Raw genomic sequence first — 22,862 nt, 5'->3', positions numbered from 1 at the left:
GTTTAACACCAGTAGGTCTCACATGTTCAGAGACCGTGACGATTATTAAAAGCAGTAATATGAAGCAACACTACGAGACAAAGAACAACTCTTTTGAGCAAACGTATCCGCTCACATCTGAAATGAAGACACAGAAAATAAACCTCAGAGTCCAGTATGATCAGAATCTAACACATGAATTCACTGTTCAATGATGATGTTACCAGAGAGAATAGAGCTGAAACAAGTGGGTTAATAATCACAGATAAAGTCCATGCTCACTAATTTCTCTTTTTAAAAGGTTGGAAAAATATAATATTGTGGCTTTTTATTGACATCACTTCAACCTGAATGAACTGAATTTAAAGCTGCAGAACAATTCAGTGAAATTAATTTGACTAAAATGAATTACTTTATTTTAAGATGCACATTTTTCAAAAGCTTTCTGTTATGTCAGTTATTCTTTAATCTTTTTTATTTATGTATTTCTATGTATTATCTATAATCCATCCAGTTCAATTTGATTGATGTGTACTTTCTTTATTTGATGTGACAGTTGTTGACTACACAGAGACGTTGTTACCACTGCTAGCTTCTTGAATATATACTGTATATATATATATATATGGCACTAAATAGCGCAAGTTAGATATTATTGCAATGTTCCGGAGCTTTGCCCGAGGAGATTTCCTCAATCTGAACCTTTTGGAATGTTAGTTGAATACCCCTGGTCTACAAGGAGCAGACAGAGTCCACAGGTCGCCGAAATTTGACACTCTCATCCCCGCCGGCTGCGCCTTGAAATCCTGTCCATGAAAAACAGAAAACAGAGAGTAATGCTACCATACTCTTTATTTCACAGAAACAATTTGAAATGGGTTTATTGTAGTATTGTTCTCAGTGTTTAGATGAATTACAGTCGTATGACTGTAGTCCCCTCAAGGGTTTTGTGGCTTTTATTCAACAGCCATCAATATGTGTGTGCTGACTTTCCTCGAGGTGGTGAACATGAATAATAAACAGCAGGCGAGAGCAGGAAAAACTGCTAATAAGCTCATTACTTAGCACAAGATGAAACATAAAAACCAATAACCTTAGCTGTGAATGCTTAAGAGGGGTTATCAGCATGGTTGGAATGAGTCTTTGACCAATTAGATTGCTTCGCTTTAGACCACTTGATGTGTAAATCACTTTAACAGCTGATATAAATGTATGAAGGAGAAGGAAGCGTGTGGTTTTAAATGGGTTTTGAACAGCTCGTGGACATGAATGAGTGGGGACAAAAACATGGGGAGCTTGTGGTTTACAACGGGTTATGAAAAAAATAACAACGCCATGGTCTTAAATGGGTTTCGGGGCTAAAAGGTCGAAATGTAGTGTGTAGAGGTCGGTTATTTATTGTGCTGAGGGGCCCTGTGGTCTACGGGCTCACAATGAAACAAGCCTTTAATAGTTTCCATTAGGCTGCAAAGAGGAGATAGCTACATTTGTACACAGTGGGAGGCGATATTGTTAATTTCTCCTAGCTGACCATGGAGAGGCTTTTTTCACAACGGATGGCAGCAGCCTGATCTCACAAATACGTGAAAATGACCACGACCTCCAGTGTAGCACGTAATATGTTAAAATCCCGAGTTGTTATCAACAAGGCTAATGCCAAGTCAATAAGGACTTGGCATTAGGGTGGTCACGGATTAAGTTAAATTAGTTAAGATTTTTATTATATATCATATACACGAAATTTGACCTCTGCATTTAACCCACCCCTAGATTATAGGGAGCAGTGGGCTGCTGAGAAGCGCCCGGGGAGCAGTGTCTTGCTCAGGGACACTTCGACACATGACACGTCCCAGCCAAGGAGTGTGCCACGGCCGCCCCTTAATTAAAAGCATCTACGTGAATATGCTCAGAGCTACTGACGTAGTTTCAACGGTAAGAAAGTCGACTTATAGTGGGAGGGAGATGGGAGAAATAAGTATGCACACTCTTAGTTTACAAACTTATATTAAGGCCAACCACGATGTTTTTCCTAAACCAAACTAAAACCGGGCTCAGACTACACGAGTTTTGAGATCATAACTGATTTTGACATTGGGTTGCATCACACACATGAGGAAAATCTTCACGGATGTTCTTCTCCCAAATCTTAAACATACATGCACTACAGGATTTGAAAATAATTGAGCATCACAGCTTTGCTGCAAAATAAATCTAAAGCAGAAGGCTAAGCTGGTTTCTGGAACACAGGAAACAAACAGTTACTGAAGAGCAGAAACACAATGAAATATCACTGGAGTAACTACACACACTGAATCAGAGTTTGGCCAAGAGCTCATACTATCTCTGTACTGAGCGATCTGGACTGGAGAGCCGGGGTAGATATACAGAGCCTGAAGAGAGTGAACACTCAAACTATGGACCCTAATGACTTTTCCTCTCAACATTTCCATTTATGTAATGATTTTGTTTAGGGATTAACATTTGATTAACCAGTGACATTTACATAAAACTCAGCCGTACTTGGTAAACTTAGTAAATGGTACTTGGTGACATTATACCTGCTAAACATTAACGTGTTGGCATTGTCATAGTGAGCATGACAAATTCCTTGTATGCGAAACTTACATTGGCAATAAACGGTTTCTGATTCTGATTCTGGGGTTAACATTTAGCCACAGAGTCGGTGATTTAGTAACTCATTATTCATGAAATGCTTAATTTAGCAGCCCAGGAAGCAGCTGTGTTCTAACCCCTCTCTGGTTGAAAGTTCAAGTCTACCTACACTTATACCCAGAATAGACTGTTTATAAGAACTGGACGTAGTCACCGTGACGTCACCCATTGGTTTGTGAACTGCCTTTTGAAGCCTCGAGTTCAGCGATTTAGTCGTCACCATCTTGGAATACGGCCGTCGACATGTTGTTTTTTCTCAACCAATGAACAAAAGTTACCATATTTGGAATGCGGATGAGTGACATAGAGACGCCATTTACGGCTCTGGTAGCGACCTGTCAATCACAGTAAGCCCGCCCGTATACTGCGGCTTTGAAGCGTCGAGTTCTACATTTTGGCCATCATCATCTTAGATTTTGGAACCAGTGAATGGAAGTGACCGTATATATTTGGACTGCCGAGGTGAGACGCCATGTACGGCTCTGGTAGCGACCTGAACAAGGTAGCCCCGCCCTAAAGTATACTCTGCTTTATGGTCTGTTTGACTCTAAATGGACCATCATTTACTAAATGAACATCATGCTGTATTGAAGAAGACTTGAAACTAGAGATTGAGACCATAAACTCATGTTTACAATGTTTACTGAGGTAATAAATCAAGAGAGAAGTAGAGTCATTTTCTCATTGACTTCACCAACAATTATTTTTGCAACCAGGGGTTGCAACCTGCTGGTCGGTTGTGAGAATGCAGGTTTTAAGACACTTTAGCATTGGCTACACTCTGCAGAACCGGAGGTTGCCGCCAAATACCCAGCCTAGTTTTTGTTACTAGAGGATGAAGTTATTAGTTAAAGAACACAAGAAGTGTTTCGGATAAATCTGATAAGACATGAGCATTAATTAAGGCAGCCCCAGTGACACTTGAAATGCAGAACTTCCTATAAAGAATAGTAGCTGCACAGTTAGCCAACAGAGTACTAGACATGTTCCTTTACTTCTCCATAGGGACCTAGAAAAATGTAAAAACCGGAGGAAAGAAACGTATCAAACACGCTCGGGGCCTTCTCACTAAAGGCTAATCTCCCCACTGTGCAGCGCTGTGCTCTCATCCCATGCAGAGTACAGCAGTAATCACTCAACTCTTGTGCACGGACCAGACTCTAATATGTCATACCTTAACCTATGCAACAAAGAGCCCTTTTGAGAGGAGCTTTTCTGCTGGCCCTCTGGTAGTTTAAGACCCTCATCAGTCACTCCCCGTGTGGTCTGGCCCTAACTTCCCAGTCCCTGTGGCGTACAGTAAGTCTCTTTAACTCCCTGCGGTCTAATGTCCTATTCTCTCTGTGCCCTGTGCGGTAACACTCAAACACATTTATAAACCTAATTCCCGATTACATTGTTGGCTATTCTTGACAAATTGGCTTGTTCTGGCTTTTTTTTCTGTGTGCATGCAGTGTGGGGAATTACAGTGGAGCCCTCGAAAGAGATATTTTTTCATACTTACCTTTTGGGGTAGCTGAATAAGGAAAGGAGCCGGCACGCACAGCTTAGGAGGTTCATCACTTTGATTAGTAACCTAACTGATACACCAGTCTGTTCTCACTCCCAACTTGTCCAATGTGGCAGCTTGGTCTTATTTCTGGTGGGACTAAAGGAGGAAGTCAGGTCACGTAGTATAAAGAGCTACAAAGCCCACTTGGCGTGGCAGTTGGGTGCAATGGATGGGTCAAACAAACACAGGACTTTCACCCAGTAGAGTAGTATTCGTGTCCCGTGTGAAATCCCAAATTATTTGAAGTAGCGTTACTTATTTCTTCCCAAACCACAATCTTTTAACCAAGTATTATTGTTGCCTAAATATAACCAAGCTATTTCCTGTGGAAATGGAAGTTTATATCAAAAAGACATGGCATAAATGTAATGAGCAGAAATTGATATGCGCTAGATGGGTATGTAGAGCATCAAACGCGTTTGACGCCAAGGGCTTCTCACCAAGCTGCTGTATTTGACGAGTTGGGAGTGAAAAGGCGTTGGATATACAGACGTGTAGGTCTACTGTTTGTGACTGAAAGGCGATTGGCTCGAACCACAGACCGGCAAGACAGATCTGGGTGGGGGAAGTGAGAGGACAACACTTGTTGTCACTAAGTCGCTAGATGTGATTCATGTCGAGGACATACCTGCAGAGAAAGCAGACAATTATCAGACGCTTGGATGAGGTGATCACATGTCGGTTTCTATCAAAGTGTTCCAGCTAACATATTTGAGTCTCTCAAACCCAGGCATCAGAATATGAGGTTTACATAAGTACATATTGTAGGACAATCTAAAAACATGAGAATGACTGAATGGATCCGGAAGTGAGAGGCGGCGACCTCTAGGCTCTTTGGCAGCGGCCTGGGTTCAATTCCAGCCCATGGCCCTTTGCTGCATGTCATCCCCTCTTTCTCCCATATTTCCAGACATTATCCAAAAAATAAATCTTAAAAAAAGAGAGAGAAGGCAAGAGGTAGAGGAAAGACAGATAGCTCAGCTGTGCTTTGAAAAAAACACATTATTTTCCGATTGTTTGGCGTTTACGTTCTAAAGCACAAATAAATCACCATCAAACACTCAGATGATGAGACAACAGATGATTTACCGTGGCGACAGATGCTCTTAGTTTCATTTTACTCTTCTGCTTTTCATTACATCCAGCGTGCATCAGTAAATACTATGCAGCAGTAAATGTCGAGAGAAAGAAGTTTGACTTTTTTAGATGAAATGGGCGGACACACTGGACCGCAGGCTGCAGAGTGTGTTTACCCTGCGACCACGAGCAGCCCCGTCCCAGCAGACTGATTTGCATAATCTTTGCAGGTCTTTAGACTGCTATGGAAACACAGACAACAATGGGCTGAAGGAACATTTTAGTTCCTTGAACAGTAGCCCTGGGACTAAAATTACCACAAACTTCTTGGTGGAGAAGCAGTAAATATCCACCAGACGCCTGAACGCATCTCATCCATACCTCAGACTCTTTTCTCTACCTTAAATATTCAAAAAAGATCTCATTTTATCACTAGGAGTCCTCCTTAATGCCACCAAAAGTTCTAAGTTATGTTCACAAAGTTCCTGAGAGCAACTTTTAAGAAGTGAATAAGTTAGGAGTTCTGTTTCTTGGGGGTCACATCATGTATCATGAATACGCTTACTCAGTATGTCTGCTGTGTCAGAGACACACAACAAGTGATGTGATGTTCCAACACAGTGTCACAGCAATCTTTTGGTTTAGTGCACAAGGACACGATTTGTCCATTTTGTCCAATATTTACGTACAGTTAGGTTTAAGCAACAAAATAACACTTTGGGACACGGTGTGAAACACCGGCCTCGTGGTTGAAAGCCCCGTTTGTTGGACCCATTCACCTCCATTCCTGCTCACCATGGTCCTCCATGTTTAATACAACATCATCTGGTTCTCACCGTATTAGTATTTGTATTCAATTGTATTCAGGTAGTTACATTTCATTTGTGTGTCCACCACAAAGAAAGGATCCTAATTGGCTTTCCATCGGCAATGTTTTCTTCCTGAGCGACATCAAAAAACAAACAGATAATTTGTGTCCATGTACTCGAGACCAATAGATTGCATTTTGTAACTATTTCTTGACCTGCCATGGGACTGGGCTGGATGCAGCGTTACTTGTGCAGCCAGCATATCAGAACAAGGTGAAAGATGGAAGGAGGAAATAGTCTCAGACTTATTTCAGGCCTCGTGGGTTCCGAATCCTTTCAGCTTTTATTAGACTGTTGTTTCTGCCTGTATTGTCCTGTCATGTCTACTCTTCATTCATTTATTCTGAATTATACTTGCATGTATTAGTATTCTTGGATGCACGTTCTGAAAAGGGTGCTCCAGCTGTGTACTCTGGAACTCGGCATAATTTGAGATTAAAGTGAATTCCTCGGGGAGCAGAGAATGAGAAGCTTGTGTTCTGCTTCATTACAAACCTGCAGTAAAGTATCGGAGTTCTCAGGCACCCTGTCAGGGCAATGTGTGTGTAATTGAAACAGGCTGCCTGGCACCTAAACCTCCCCCCAAGCTTTGTAATGGTGATATAGAATGGCAAAATGACTTTATTTCAGTGTGAGGCAGGTTGTAACTTCATGTTAGAGTGTAATCACTGAAATATGTAACCTAGACAACAAAGAGCCCTTTTCATTTCGACCTAATGACTAAATCGATGGTTGCTGTGTGAAACAGGTAAAACCCTCCACATCCTCATTACTGTTGAGGTCACCTGGGAATAAAACTCACAGTTCGGATCGGATCAGCACAAACGAAAAAAGGGAGCAAATAGAACTTTTAGAGAACCCTGATCATGTTTTTTTGCCGCTGATACTAATTACCGATCCTTGATGATCCATATTGGCAGACACAGATTTGTTGTTTGATTATAGCAGCTGGTCTACAAGGAACCAGACTATTTTTTCTTTCCCATCATCCCAAAAATCATTTCAACCACTCTGAAGTCTGTAAACCGTCAAACATTCTAAATGTTATCCTTTTACTTTGTTAGAGTCATCTATAGTGTTTTTTTCTTCATAAAAACACAAATAATAAGAAAATGAAAGATTGTATTTTTATTGATTAAAACAAATCTTGTCATTAGTAGTTTTAATGATGTATTATAAGCTGCTTAGAGCTAGTGTTAACGGCTCATAATTCATCTTTAATATCTATTTATGTTGTGAAAACATCTTCAAAAAACTGGATTTATTCAAGTTTCTTATCAACACTACACTTTACAAGATTATATTTGAACACATCATAGCGTTATAATTTATCTTCGACCAATACTCATTTTCACTGAACAGAGCCTGAACGCATCATAATGTAAAACGTTAGCGTGCTGCTAACGTTTCTAGCTCTCCTCTGGTCAATTTAAACACGGACTGCTTGTTTACAATGTAACATTATCAGAGATCTGCTATTAGAAAAGCATAAATGATGTTCTGATGGCATATTTTACTGAATATTGGTGGATAACGACCGTCAGTAAAACTTTATTTCACTCTGTGATGGTTAACTGAAACTGTGTAATTAATCAGCAGTGCACTTGCATGCCAAACTGTGAGGGGGGATCCGTACGGATCGACATGGTTCTGTTACACCACTACCTAGGAGGCATTCAATCCCAAATTAGGACTGACTGTAACTGTCTGAATCAAGGTAGTATTCAGTAAGTCATGCCTGACTACGCTAAAATGAAACAGATACGACGTGGCCCACACCAGCTAAGCTAACTGCATATTCCTCATATGGTTTGGTGTTCGTCTTTGACAACATGCGGGGGAGCATATTTATCAGAGATCTTAGCAAGGAAATAAAAAGCTTCTGCTTAAGTCCCCAACGCTGCCAATCTGCAGTGAATATTTCTCCTGTTCTGACGATCATGAAAATGAGAAATAACCAGAAGAAAGAGTGTAATGTACACGTGTACGTCCAGAATTCACTCAGCTTTTAGCTCAATGGAGCTGATGGGAACTTCATGGTTGGATATGTAATTATGAGAGACTCCTTTAACCTAACATATAGTCATTTGTGCCATTGTTCATATAAAGATATTAATTTTAAAGCAGCTTTGAGGAGTTTTTTTCTGGGAGAGAGCAACACACACCCATCCCATCATAGCTCCACCATTCCTCCCTTCTGATTCAATTTGACTTTCTTGCCGCTTAAAGACAAAGATATCACTGAGTGATCAACATCAAACTTCCCATCGCAACAAAACATTATTATTTAGTATTATTTCTCCACGGTCCTCTGTTTAGTCTTTACCTCATCTCCTCTCTTTCTTTGGACTCTGAATTAGATGTAAATTGCTCCTTTTATTGAATTCTTGCTTCAGCTTGATGGTATTGGCATTAAGCCTGTATTCTATTTACCACCTCAGTAATAAAGTTTATTAATTTCTTAATTCCTAGGGAAAGCGGAGGTTTAAACAGGGATTTGGATAAAGCCCACAGTGTGTACACAGCCACATCAGGAGTTTTTGGGAAGCTTAGCATTGTGTTATTTCAGCTCTGACCACTGTGTGTGTGTGTGTGTGTGTGTTTGAGTCACTAAGCTGTCTCCCATGTAATGAGAAATTGATTTTGTCATTCTGTTATTTATGCTTGTCCCTCTCAACTTTTTTTTCTGTTTGTCTATATGGGAGTGTCATGGAAAGATGGATGGATAAGAAGTCAGGAGCTGTTTTAAAATGAACAACTGTGGTTTCACTCTAAACTTTGTTTGTGTTCTCTATCTGTTTTTTGGAGTTTTGATCAAACACTGAGTCACACCATCACAGCGTTGCTCTGAGGCAGCAGACTGGTGGATGGGTGAAGTCTATCCAGCTGTTTTCGCTCACACTTAATTTCAATCAGTGTAACTGAACATCTCATCCTTTCTTCGCCTTTTATACACATAACAGCAGACCAGCATCTCTTTATTCTTTTACATGTTATAAACCCTTTGCTATGACCCGCCCTTGAACACAGACTGGCCAATTATGACATCATTGACTAACTATCCGGCTCTGCTCAATAGATGCAAATGTTTCAGATTGTCTTCCGTTTTTGTGAATTTGAAGCTAGTTGTTATGTAACAGTGATACTCGTTACATAGAGAGGTTGGAAGGAAATATACGTTTCTTAAACGTTTCGTCTCTACGGGAAAAACCTGTGAAGCTACTTTAGTAGACGTTGGCACGTCTATCCTATACTCGCTACTAGTTAGTGAATGTCTACACATGCTGCCTTTGCTTTTTAATGATCGTAACAGTGAATAAAGACCGACCCGGCTTTACAGGAACAGTGTTGTTGCTTCATTTCTTCTGTTCTTCTGTCTTCTGTTTCGATCTCCAGGTGATGTGGTGGTTCACTTTGACTTTGTGATCTGTAGCTTTAGCTTCTACTTCTATATGTTTAACCTGTTTTCACTGCTGATTCAGTTTGACATCCTGGATATATCCTTCAAATGCATATTGTAGACCCTTCGGTCGGCTTCTCCCTGTAATCGCGTGCTGTTAGTGACAGTGTGGGCTCCATGGTAGCTCTGACAGCTTGGCTGCAGCAAGTACTGTAAATATACTGCAAAAATCAGCAAATTTAACAAGGAGTGGTTGTCCAGGACAAAATGACCAACTGCCAGCCTGTCAGAGAGTGTGTGTGTGTGTGTGTGTGTGTGTGTGTGTGTGTGTGTGTGTGTGTGTGTGTGTGTGTGTGTGAACAGGCTTTGAGGATCTCAAGCATCTTTCTGAGAGGATTACCAGAACATGAAAAACTATTGCGCTAAATAAGCTCCTGCATTTGCATTTTTGTGTGCGAGGCTGCATGCGTTGTGTGTTTGAGTAAAAGTGTGTGGAGGAGATATTTAATTCCTGTTTCCTCCTCTGAGCTGTGAAGTTTTTCTGAATTGAGCTTATTAAGAGCTTCCATGCTGAGAAAGTGTGAGATAGAGAGAGAGAGAGAGAGAGAGAGAGAGAGATGTTTGTACTGTACTTTGAGATGTAAGAGAGCAAGAGAGGCAAAGATGGAAGTACAGTCACAGACAATGGCAGCAGGGGAGATGAGGAATCCTTTTTTTCTAACAAGGAGGGCAAGAAATGAAAGACAAATGAAAGAAAACTAAATAAAGTAAAGAAATAGAAAGGAAGAAAAAGAGAGTAGTCCGAAATAGAGCAGAGTCTGCAGGCCTCATGAGTTCTGTAATGGACCAAATGCTGCTGACTGACATTCATTACACAGGGACTCATCTTCATACTGCACTGCTGAGAGGGCTGGAGTGATGGAGAGAGAGACGGGGAGTAATAAAAGAGGCAGAAAAGAAGAACTGAGGATGTACACAGACCCTTTCTAAAGGCTGACAACTATTGCTGCGTTTTTCTCCTGCCAGAAGACAGAAAGATGGAGCCAAGGAGCGATAAACATGATCAACACCGTTCAATAACAGTGTCTCACAAAGACACAACAGCGAAGCACAATATACTGACAGCAAACTGAAAGACAGAGGGTATTTTTAAGCTTCTGTGCATCATCTTCATGACAGACTGAAAATCCTGCAGAGGTCCGTGAGGATTAGGAGGATATGAGGATGAAAGAAAAATTTAATTTCACTATCAGGTAAATCAAGCACAGTATCAGATAACAGGGCGCTGTGTTTTACGCTTCATCTGCTGCTTGTACCTTGTGGCAAAAAGAGTATGTTCAATGACGATTTTTAACATCCACTCCCAAATTACTTTCCCACAATATCTGCATTTGGAAACTAGGATGTGGTTAAGATGAGCATAATGGTATGTTTAAGGCAACTAAAATGTTTGGTTAACATCTGGCAAATATCGTGGTTGAAGCTCTTTAAGCAAATGAGCGATTTTCACTATTCATACCTGCACTACATTCAGGAACATATCCCTGTTGCACCTTTTCACACAGGCCGCGGCAAGAAGTAGAAGACAGGGCAAGGCCGGATAAACGTGGTATTATTTTCAGGAACATGGCGGGGAGCTGTTCTTGGCCAATGCCAATGTTCTTGTAATGCAATAAATATTCGACATCTCTGCGAACAAGTGAACATCTCTGTGAAAGCATGGACGTGAATGCCAAACTGTACACAACACAGCGGTGGCGGCATTTGTCCTGAAATATGGCGAGGTCGTCTGGTGGCATTTGGGCTCCATTCACACATGAGCCCGTGCGGGAAATGTTCCTGAACACTTCAGGAATAGACTGCATGTGTGAAAGGGACAATATTTTACTCTTCTCAACTTAAAGCACACACTACTTCCTGCTTAGGTACTGAACACTGTCACTGGATGTAATTCATGCTCTGCAGGATTCCTGGACCTACATGGACTCCCAGTGTAGTAAAAACTGTGTGCTAAACACACAAACTATAAGATACCAGATACATAACTAGTTGAACTCAAATAAGACAATTGGAGAAATATACATAATATTTTATATATATATATATATAAAATATATTTGAACACTATGTGTACTTGTCCTGACACTAAATTACATTTTGTTGGTTAACACAATTTGCTGGTTTGTTTTAAGTTTCTTTATGTGATTTCTTTGTCTTTATCTTTTTGCTTTGTTAATTGTGATTTTTATGTGGCGAAGGCTGGTCTCATCCAGCATTCATATCTATACCCACAAAAAATAACGTATAATAATATTTTATGTTATCCACGTAATCATGAAAGGGGAAGCATAAAGACGGCAAAGGCCCGCACAGGTGCTCTCATACATGTAACGAGATCAAATGTGACTCTCGTTGCTAGCATTTGTAGGAAAATAAGAGTAACTTTTCGAAAGATATACGAACCATTGTACGAGGATACGTTGGCTTATGTGAGCATTTTATGCTGCCATCTTATCTTTAAATATCAATGGGATTATTCTGGCTAAAAAATTAAAAATAAATAAAAATAGAGGTCAGCTGACTCATTAACTCATACGTTAAATTGGCTTCAACTGTTATTAATTGAAATTCCAGTTCAAATCTGGACATTCAGTTGTCAGCCTCAGCAGTTGGTGCGTGTCTCATGACTCCCAACACACACACATATATATTCTCACACATACTCATCTTCATTGACAAGAATAACTTAAATATTAGAAGGCCTGCTTCATTTCACACGGGCTAAATATTTGCTGTGAATAGATGTTCTCTTCAGTTTACTGTTAATTAAAATCATCAGATGCACTTCGCTGGGCTTCAGTGTCAAGTTCAGCGTTCTTTGCGCTCTGGCATGACGATACGAGCTGATTACACAGGTGGAAGCAGAATGAATGTAGGTCACTACATTTTGTTTTGCTGCATTTAATGCCCCTCCTAAAACTTTCCTCAAAATCTTCAGATTTTTGGTTTTGAGTAGCGGTCGTCTGTTATTTAGATTCCTTCGTTGTGAAAATGTTTCTGCAGCCATAAACACACAGTAGCTTGGTAAATAAAAGAAGACTATGCTTTATTATTCTCCAAACCAGTACATTAAGTGTACGTGAAGGAAAGAAATATCTTTTTTTAGACAGACAAAAACAGTATTCTTTACATGCAGATCTTTATAAAACTATATACTTATGCTGATGTCTGAAACATGCCAGCTCTGAAAGACCGCGATCGCCTTTTTTCTTTTTATAAAGTGAGCAAATAAAACGTGGCAGTGAAGCAGCCACCGTCTGTCCAACAACAAGCTTTCTAATCCCAAACACCTCGGGAGCAAGGGATTCTTTGTAGTCAGAGCGAGAAAGAAGAATTTGATCTCAACATGGAGGAACAGAGATATAAGAGTTGGAGTTTGTTCAATTGCACATAAGCATGTCTCCGTATCACACTAAAATAAAATGAGGTGTTTTGGCCATTATTGCTTTCAGCAATGACCGCATGATGCTCACAGACTTCATTGCTGAGATTTGGCAAAGCAGCAACTTACAAAAGAGTCCAACTGGGCAGGAGTACGCTCCCCTCACACTATACAACTTTTAACTTCAGGCTGTTCTTCTGCTGTTGTCATTTCCTTTATTTACACAGTCAGCCCCCCCAATACTATTTTTTATTTATATAGCACTTTTTAAAACATTTATAAAGTGCATTGAAAACACGAGAATAAATTAAAAGTCAAAAGTAAACGTAAAAAACAGAGTAAAACGAACTAAAATATGGTAAAACACAAAAAAAACACAGAAGCAATTCAAAGAAAGTGTGTTTTTTAAAAGTGATTCTAAGGTGAGACAGAGTTTGCAGGCTGAGACCTGATTGCGAAGGCTTTATCACCACATAGGGCAATAAGAGTACACTTAATCAATAATATCTTAAAATTACAGGTAGCCAGTGTAAGGAAGCCAAGATCGTGAAATGTGTTTCCTAGTCTGAGTTAAATCATTAGAATGACCTTGAGGCGAGAGAGGGATGTTTTTGCTGTATGATAAGTGAAACTTGTGAACACCAGTAGGACCAAAGAACAGGACACAGACAGGTCGCTGGAGTAAAAAGTCTTTTTTGCCACAAAGGATGAGAATATGGAACTGATGATAAAGAACGGGAGTCCAGGGTCCGTGGGGAGGAATGGAGACGGCAGAGATGAAGCTGGCGTGAGCAGATAATGAGGGGAAGCGTGGAAAAGCGTAGCTGGAAGGCAGACCGACGGTAAAAGGAAAAACAGGTTGAAACACGAGGAAGCAAATACCAGGAATCAACGATACCGAGTTTGGCGTACCACTGGGGGAAGAAGAACAATCTGGCCAGGGAGTTGTTGGAGAGCCGGAGTGTGAGGCTGAGCTTACGAGAAGCAGGTGCACTTGAGGAGCTGTTCCAAACAGGGGAGTGTGATGAGCAAAGAAGGAAGCCAGGAGAGGATCCACGGCTACACATAGACAGGGAGGGAGTGGGAAAAACTAAGGTGAAAAGAATCACTTGATTTAAGTGATTTCTTTAAGTGATTTTTGCTTGGTTTTTAACCAAAGAAATCTTTAGCGTGATGATTTTTGCACAACACTAAACATAAAATACCATTTATCTGTCAGTGTCAGTGCTTCGTTCCTTCGGTCCTTGCCACTACTACACTCAATACCGCTCAGGATTTGTTGCCGTTCCAGCTGCCACTTTCCATTGTGAGTTTTTACAACACAACTATTTATATCTGGATGGATAGAGGAGAGTATCGGGTGATCTGGACAGTGTTTATTGTTTCTTAATAAGGAATAATAAAGTATTCAGCTTTGTAGGACTCCTACTGTAATAAACAAGCTTGCTTTCAAGCTTGGCTCTATAATTGGCTTTTTGCCTTCTTTACTGACCTTTTAAACTTACACTTTTAGTTGTAAGTTTGTTTTGTATTGAACTACGTCCCCACTCGGACATGCCCTCTTTCCCTCCAAGTATAGCATATTGATTTCGCTGCTGAACCATGGCTTGCAGTAATTGTAGACAAAATGCTTGGAGGGAATGCTTATACTTTCAGCAAAATGGATATACTGTATAAGGTCACGATATTAGAGTGTTCAACTAAGACAGCTACCCTTAACAACAGTCCAGTTTGTGGTATTAAAAAAGTCCTTTAAATTGGTCTTGTGTTTCACAGTCCTTTGAGTTGGTTTGATAGATTGTTTTTATCATTGTCCGACTCACCCAAAGGGGCCGATGCAACACAGTGGTAGGCGTTGGAAATGACAGAGTAACAATGGTCCAACGTAACCCTAACCCTAGCAAACCGCTGGTGGCAACCATATACTGTATATAAGAAGTGGACGTAGACATTGTGACGTCACCCATTGGTTTGTCGTTATGAAGCTTAGAGCTCAGCGATTTGGCTGTCGCCATCTTGGCTTTTTTGCATCCGATAACCGGAAGTTACCATATTTGGAATATAGACAACTGATACCGGATACGGCTCTGGTAGCGGCAGTGACCTGTCAATCACAGTAAGCCCGCCCTAAAGCAGACCATAAACTCATGTTTACAATGTTTAGTGGGGTGATAAATCAAGAGAGAAATAGAGTCGTTTTCTCATAGACTTCTATACAATTGAACTTCTTATTGCAACCAGAGGAGTCACCCTCTGCTGGTCAGTAGAGAGAATGCAAGTTTTGAGACACTTCAGGATCGGCTTCACTCGGCAGACCAGAGGTTGGCGTGAAGTTATATTTGTATTTGGGCAGGGATTTCTTCAAGTTACAAAAAAACACTGAATCCAGGTTTGAGTTCTCCACTTCCATGATTTGTGCCGCAAACTGTTGGCATCCCTTGCGCTGCCTTTGGGGGGATGAAAACCACGGCCCAGGTACCTTCCCTCTGAAGGTAGAAAGGTCTGCATGTGACAAGACTGAGAGAATTGTGGAATCAGAGCACTATCTTTGGACGATATAAAAAGAGACATCCCCACCTTTTCTCTGTTGTAAGTCCTTCGTACGGTCAGTTCGGGCTTTGCTAACCCCCTTCGGCTATGGTTATGGTTACCATTAAAGTGAGGTGGCCATGCTGTGACCTGCTACAGGCAGTGATGACTGTAAGGCAAAATAAAATGTTTAATACAATTTCTAAGCAGATTTCGGAATGTTGATCCGCAGAAATCAGAGAAACCTGGAAAATGTAGTTGCATTGATTCCTGCAATATCAGCAAATTTCATCATTCAGTGTAAATATTCCAGGTAAAGTAATAACCAGACAGTGTGCATAAGTAAACAACCAATCAGACATTGTTCAGCAATGCCTCAATTAAAAAGGAAAACAAATCATGTTCGTCTTACTCTTTGTATGTTATACTGTATTGGTGTCTGCCTCATAAGAGAAAAAGGAGCAGAAAAGCAGCCCATTATTTTCTGTGACATGGCTGCTGGGACATTTTATTATTATCCGATCTGCAGGATTCCTCGTGCCGGTGTTCATGGAGCTCCACGAGAGGCAGCCAGAGAAAATATTTTCTCCTCTGCAGACCGCCGGCTGACGCTTCAGATTACCACAACTTCTTCTGGAAGCTCATTGATATTCTGCACCTTCAACAACTGTGAAAGTAGGGACAAATATAATGAAACTTCTGGTTATTTGCAGGCATAATGGATGAAGCAGAGATGAGATGGGCGAGGGAAAGAGAGGAGCTGGTGGAGAGGAAAACCAGACGGAGGAAACGACTGGAGGATGAGGAAACAAATTCAAGTAAATGTGGAGGGAAAAAAAGATGAAAGAATAAAAGAAAAATGAGGAAAAGTGCACATGGAGAGAAAGAAAATGAAGAAAGGATGAGGAGTGAATGTGAATGGAACTAGAGAAGAGGCAAAGAGGGCGGAGTAAATGAGGGAAAGTAATAAAATGAAGATGAAGAAAGACAAAAAGGAAGATTAGATAGTAAAAAAAATGTTACAGACAGAGAAAGGGGATAAAGAAGAGAACGGAAGCATCTGATGAAAAATGGTGAATGTAAGGAAGAATGGGAGGAATGGGACAAACAGATGGGAGGATGGAGGGAGAGACGGAGCACGGTATGAAAGATGGAAAGAGGATGGAAAAAGATGGGAGGTGAATGAAGAAGGGAGGTATAAGGAGACAAGATAAGGAAGGAGTGATGTGAGAGAGTGAAAGAAAGTCAGAGAATAAAAAGTAGAAATTAGTGAAGAGAAAATGGAAGAAAGAAAAGTGGAGGAGGATGAAGCTGAAAAGAGAGAGAGAAAGGGCGAGTAAGAGAAGTGGTCAAATGTAAGAACAAAGGAGAAAGGAAGGTATGAGATGTGTGGCGGAAGGGAAGATGAGAGTGAATGATGGAAAATGAGCAAGAAGGAACAACACGAAAAAACAAGAGATGCAGGTGAAAGACAGATGGATGCAGAGGAGTGGAGGGGGTGAAGGAGGAGTTGGCCTTGGCTCGTGTCCTTGTTTCCTGGTTTCTTTTCTGCAGTTGAATAATTAATGGCAGTTTTATCTTCCCATTACCTGCTGCTACACACACAAATGGAAAAATATAAACACACAAGCAAAGACAGTGTGGGGACTCATGATCAACACAAGCATGTGCAAACACGCACACACACACACACACACACACACCCACACATGCTTGTATATCCCACAAAAACATGAGATATACGTGTCTGAAATACAGTCACAATATGTGCTAATTCCTCATTTATCAGCAATAATCACTTTAACACTAACAATTTCATGACAAAATGACACATCCTGCCTGCTCCCAGCCATACAACACTCACACACACACACGCACACACAAATACCTGTAAATGATGCACCGAGGTGAGGTCAAGACAAATTCACATGGGGAGTGAGGACCACTCTTTCTGCTATACTTAGAAACTGGAGAAATTCTCATAAATGATTCACACATAGTCTAGAAGAAAAAAAGAAAAGTGTGAAGCCCCACTAGTGTTCATTACACCTCACAAGATGAAACAGTTGGATGGTATGAACAACATACTTCTTAAGTTGTCCCTGAATGCAGTGCAGAAAAAATGACATTAAGGTTAATTCAAATTAAAAAACATGAAAAGAGGTCTGAGGTGTCTATAACAAATTACAAAAAGTTCAGCTCATTGATGTCCCAAAAAACAGATAATATACATCTTCGAATGGTGAATAATTTATTTGTATTATAGTTCAATTTACACATAAGGAAACTCTGAAATTCTGGTCTTTGTGCAACATCAGGCTTATTTGTGCAATGGGACAGCAACCACAGCTACTGTGAGATTAAAATCTGAATAATTCTAGTGCTGCGTAGGCTCACTCGCCAATCACGTCTGTGCAAAACCCTGATTAGGCTCTGTGATGTGACCGACGTTATAGGGTTGACTCGTCATTGCAGACTTGTGATAGCAGAATTACAAGCCCGTTTACCATTCCACAATTAGTTGGTTCATTGTAGGGTTAACCGTAAAATACACTGCGCTCATATGGGACTTATTGTACATAACAGTATTAATGTATTGTATTTGTAGCGAAAGGCCTTTATACACAGGGGCTTGGATCAATAAACACGAAAATAGCGAAATATTTTTCTGACAATATTTTGCATCAAAACTATGCATATGATGAAAATTTGCAACAGCCGCAGATTCTTGCCGTCAGAGGACCAACAACTAGAATCCTATTTACTCTGAGCTACTGTCAGATATTTTATTGAGTGTTCTTTTTAGCCAAATGCTTTGAGAGAATTTGAGTTCCTTCTGGTCAACAGTTACGCAACAATATTTCTGTAGGCTTTTACTGTGAAGGGCACGAATGGAAGGAGTGGAGCTCTTCTGTGTTGCCTTTGTTAAGGTTGAAAGAGTAATAATGTTTCCCGTTAAAATCTACCTTATTCCAGAAAAAAAGCATGCCGCTTTTTCGTTCCGGGTGAAAGTACTAATGTGAAAAACAATAGTTCTAAAAAATATATTGATCATATTTCATCTCTTTATATTGAAAACAAAAACATTCGGCACTATTTATGATTGAACATAGAATCCCATATGTTGATTCTACTTTTTAATGAGACATCCTATACAACAAGTTTATTGATCGTATCTAATGGTATCATTACTGTTAATCAGTAATGCTTCAAAGATAAGTTGTAAGCCATATGTGACCTATTTGCCAGGTTGTGTAAAATCCTCCTCCTGCATGACGCTTGCTTTTTCAGCTCGCCCGTCCCCTCCTCTCAGTGTTACCAGACGTCTCAGAAACATGCTGCTCCAACCAACCAACTGGTTTGCTGATTAGTTGTCGGGTGGCCAACAGACTGGTCGGCATGATGAATGACCACCTGACATCTCATTTTGACACTCTGGTTGAGAGTAAACCTGTGTGTGTGTGTGTGTGTGTGTGTGTGTGTGTGTGTGTGTGTGTGTGTGTGTGTGTGTGTGTGTGTGTGTGTGTGTGTGTGTGTGTGTGTGCTGGAGGATGAGGGAGAAGCAAATGTTTCACCCCAGACTTTTGTTCACTACAGTGGGAACGCGAACAAATCCTATTACAAACTTTCACAACCCGTCAACTTGTTATTAATATCCTTCACTGATCACATTATCCGTGATGCACAAAAGATGTCGTCTTTTAAGTCATTCCTGAAAACTAAGTTACTTTCATGTACTTGTTCTTATTTTGCCTTTCAAGTTTCTTAGACATTGCTTTTTAAAATGTTTTAATGGGTCAATTGTCATATTTATCTCGTTTGTTGTGTCATTTTAGTTTTAATCTTAGAGCACTTTGCAAGCACTGCAATGGAAATATGAATGGTTTATGACTTTCATTAGATCAAGAATCAGTGATTGGCGTTAGAGGAAATATTAACAGCCCTGCAGATATTCCAGACTGTTTATTACGGGCTGTGGGGCGTTGTATCTGATAAAGGGCAACACTGGCCTGATATATTGGTCTATCAACTTCATTACATTTAACAGGGAGAGAAAGATAAGAGAGCAAGAATCATCCCTCACTTAATTAATTCTTTGGAACTAATTCTTGTATCAGTCCAGTGTCCAGTGTTTCTTTTGCTCCTCTCTCTTCTATTAGTCATGACTTTGTATGCCATTCTCTCCCTTGCTATTGCAGCCTGACATTCACTTTTATCTACAACTCTGAGAATATATGCAACTAATACTTATCCAGCCCTCCCTGTACTTGTTCAGCCTGTCTTTTTTGTTTAAAGTATATGATTGCAGAACTCATTGCTGGGGAATTCTTATTGGCTCTCAGAAGTATGAAATAGTTCTGAAATGTTTATTCTTGAAAACACTAGTTGGACAGAACAAACTAAGATTTGGTAGGACTGGATATGTCACGATAAACTTACCCTGGAAGGGAACAGAAAGAATCAAAGAGAGTGACAAGCAGCAGACATGGTATGGAGTGAGGAGGCAGAGAGAAAAGGCAGAGGAAAGATGGAGAAATAGATTTACATAGATGGACAGGTGAGAGAGAGTAAACCATAAATAGAGCAATAAAAGAGAACACTGTTCACACTTCTGTGCTATAAAAAACCCTCTTCACCTCCACCCTCTACTCACAGGTTCAATTCATTCTGAGTAAAGGTTATTTCTTCACACCTAGATCAGCATATCAGTCTACAAAAATGCTTGAGAGCCACATCTATTCCCTTATCCTGTACCTTTTCAGTTGCGGCAGCTATGTGCACAGTGCCGATCATCAAGGTAGATTTACAGAGGCCATTTGCTTATGGCAGGCTCTTCTTGGGACTCTGTTTGGTTTTGATGACACAGGTGAGACAGCAGTTCAAATACTGATGTCATTGCAAATTTCCTACATGACTTATGGCTGTCATGCATTCTGGCCCACAGTCTGCTTCTTTTGTTTTCAAAATCTAACCCACCCATGTTCAGTGACAATTTTTGATTTTGTAATGATTATTCCTAAAAAAAAAAAAAATTGAGGCTTAAATAAAGTACATTTCTTCTTGAAGAAAGCAGCGTTTCATTGTCTGCTTATACCAATTACTCCAATTTAAAATGCCCATCGCCAGTTGGGAGATGAGTCCCCACAAGTACTGGATCTGATAGGAGTCCTCACAAAGTCATTCAAACATACACGCATACACATGCATTTCAACATTCATGTCATCACATGATCTTACAAGACACACACTTGACTCATCACAATGCCCACAAACATTCACACATTTCTTCACGTAAACTTACACACACAAACGCACATTGCTTATTCAAAGTTAACATTCAAAATTCTGCAGTGTTTGTCTCTCTGGGGTGTCTTTGTCTCACTGCTCTCGTGAGTCGGGACGAGGTGGAGGAACCTCACAATGGGCCGATCATTAGCTGAACCTCACAGTGTCATGTGTGTTGAACTGCTGGAAATCAAACCGGCAGCAAAATCAGCAGTTATTTCAGAAATGAACAGTGAATGAAAGGATGAGGAAAAGTGCATAGACATATGGAGGGAAGGAGAGCAAATGAATAGAGGGAGGAGGGAAGGGGGCAGGAGGGATGAGTGGAAGAGGAGGAAATTAGATGGATTGGAAACGAGATACATTTGAGGAAAAGGTGGGGAACGAGGAGGATAAGAACAAAGGCGGGTGAGGGAAAAGTGATAAATGATAGTCAAGGAGAAGAAGAGATGAGGTTAGCAGGTAGAGAGGAGAGAAAAACTGTAGAAAGAGAGTACAGATGATTAGAGAAGGGAGAGTAGGAAAGCTGGAAGAGAGCAGAAGAAGAGGTAGGGGAAAGCAGGCAGAGGTAGAGAACAATTAAACATTAAAAGGGCATTTATAAGAACGACACATAGACACAATTAACATTAAAAGTGCAATTATATATCTGAAGAGTAGAGAGAGACAATCTGACATTGAAATACCTCTTATGTTTCAGAAACAATATGAAAGATGTGGAGATAGAGAGAATGGGCTCTTGACATTAAAAGAACATTAACATTTTCATGCACGATGAAAAAGAAGAGAAGGAACAAATATACAAAGGGGGAAAGGAAGAGAGAGGGGGAGAGAGAGAGAATAGCAAAGACAATATGATGTGTAAAGAAAAACATCTTGAGTATCAAAAAAGCCAATTAACATTCCCAATCACTGAAGAAAGGGAAAAGGAGAGAGAGAGAGAGAGAGAAAGATGGAAATGTAATGGTCAACAGCTGATTAATTTATAATGATGAGGTTGTAGGCACTTGCGCCTTTCAGGTTTCACAAAGAGGAGCCTGAGGTCAATTTCAGGTCATTAGTGCGGAGTTATTACAATTCAAAATCGAGCTACTTAATATTCACAGAAACCCATGAGTGAAACGGGTAGCAGAAGGGATCATATCAGCGGGAAAACCACGCCCCTCCAGCCAAGTCATTTGGATGCAGAATAGCTATTTAGAAGCATATAAGCCTGTGATCAGTAAATCGTTTAGTATTTTGATTTTGTGTGCAGTCTTTCATTTAAAATGGTAACTTTTCTGGAAGTCCTGGAGGAGAATTTGGCGATTTTGGAGGAGGTTTTTTCTTCCTCTCCCAACATCCAGGATTTCCTCCATCAAGACGACGTGCACATACTTGTGCATGCCACAACAGTGTTGGAGCCTGACACTCTGTTGAACTTCAACTTTGACGGAGTTGTCATGGAACTGAGCAACCTGGCTGGCGTTAAGGCGAGTGTACACTACCTGAACCTACCCATGTTTCAGCAGAGGCACCTCCATCTTCAGTATAACAATCTGAAGAAGCACATGGCGTTAACTGGGCTCAGCGAACGGCCCATCAGCTGCCTACGTGCTATGGTGGGGGTGACCATCGCTAAAGTGGATGGAGGGTACTTTCTGGACCTCACTTGTTTTCCAAAGAACCTCAGAGACCCTGACTCGCGCCTACAAAATCATGGCTTCATGCGGGATCTCGCTTTGGAGACCCTGAATGCTATAGTCAAGTCCTTTGTGGAGAGAATAAAGGCTCTCCCCATCGAGGACAAGTGGAGGCCAATGATACAGAAAACCAGCATCTCATCCCTGGCCAGCATGAATGTGTTGGAGCAGGACAAGCACTTCATCCTTTCGCTCCTCGATTGCTCCATTTCTGAGAACAGTGATAGACCCACATAAAGATCTTCCGGACTCTCCAAAAGTTTGGAATGAGAAGTGAGGGTACCCTCAAGCTACCAAAGATTGTGGATCCTCCCTCCATCACAGCCACAAGCCTCCACATTGCCTGCACCATTGAGGCAAAGGACCCCAATGT

Source organism: Pholis gunnellus (assembly GCF_910591455.1).
Source record: "Pholis gunnellus genome assembly, chromosome: 9".
In the NCBI taxonomy this organism is placed as follows: domain Eukaryota; kingdom Metazoa; phylum Chordata; class Actinopteri; order Perciformes; family Pholidae; genus Pholis; species Pholis gunnellus.
This window is presented reverse-complemented; position numbering follows the sequence as displayed.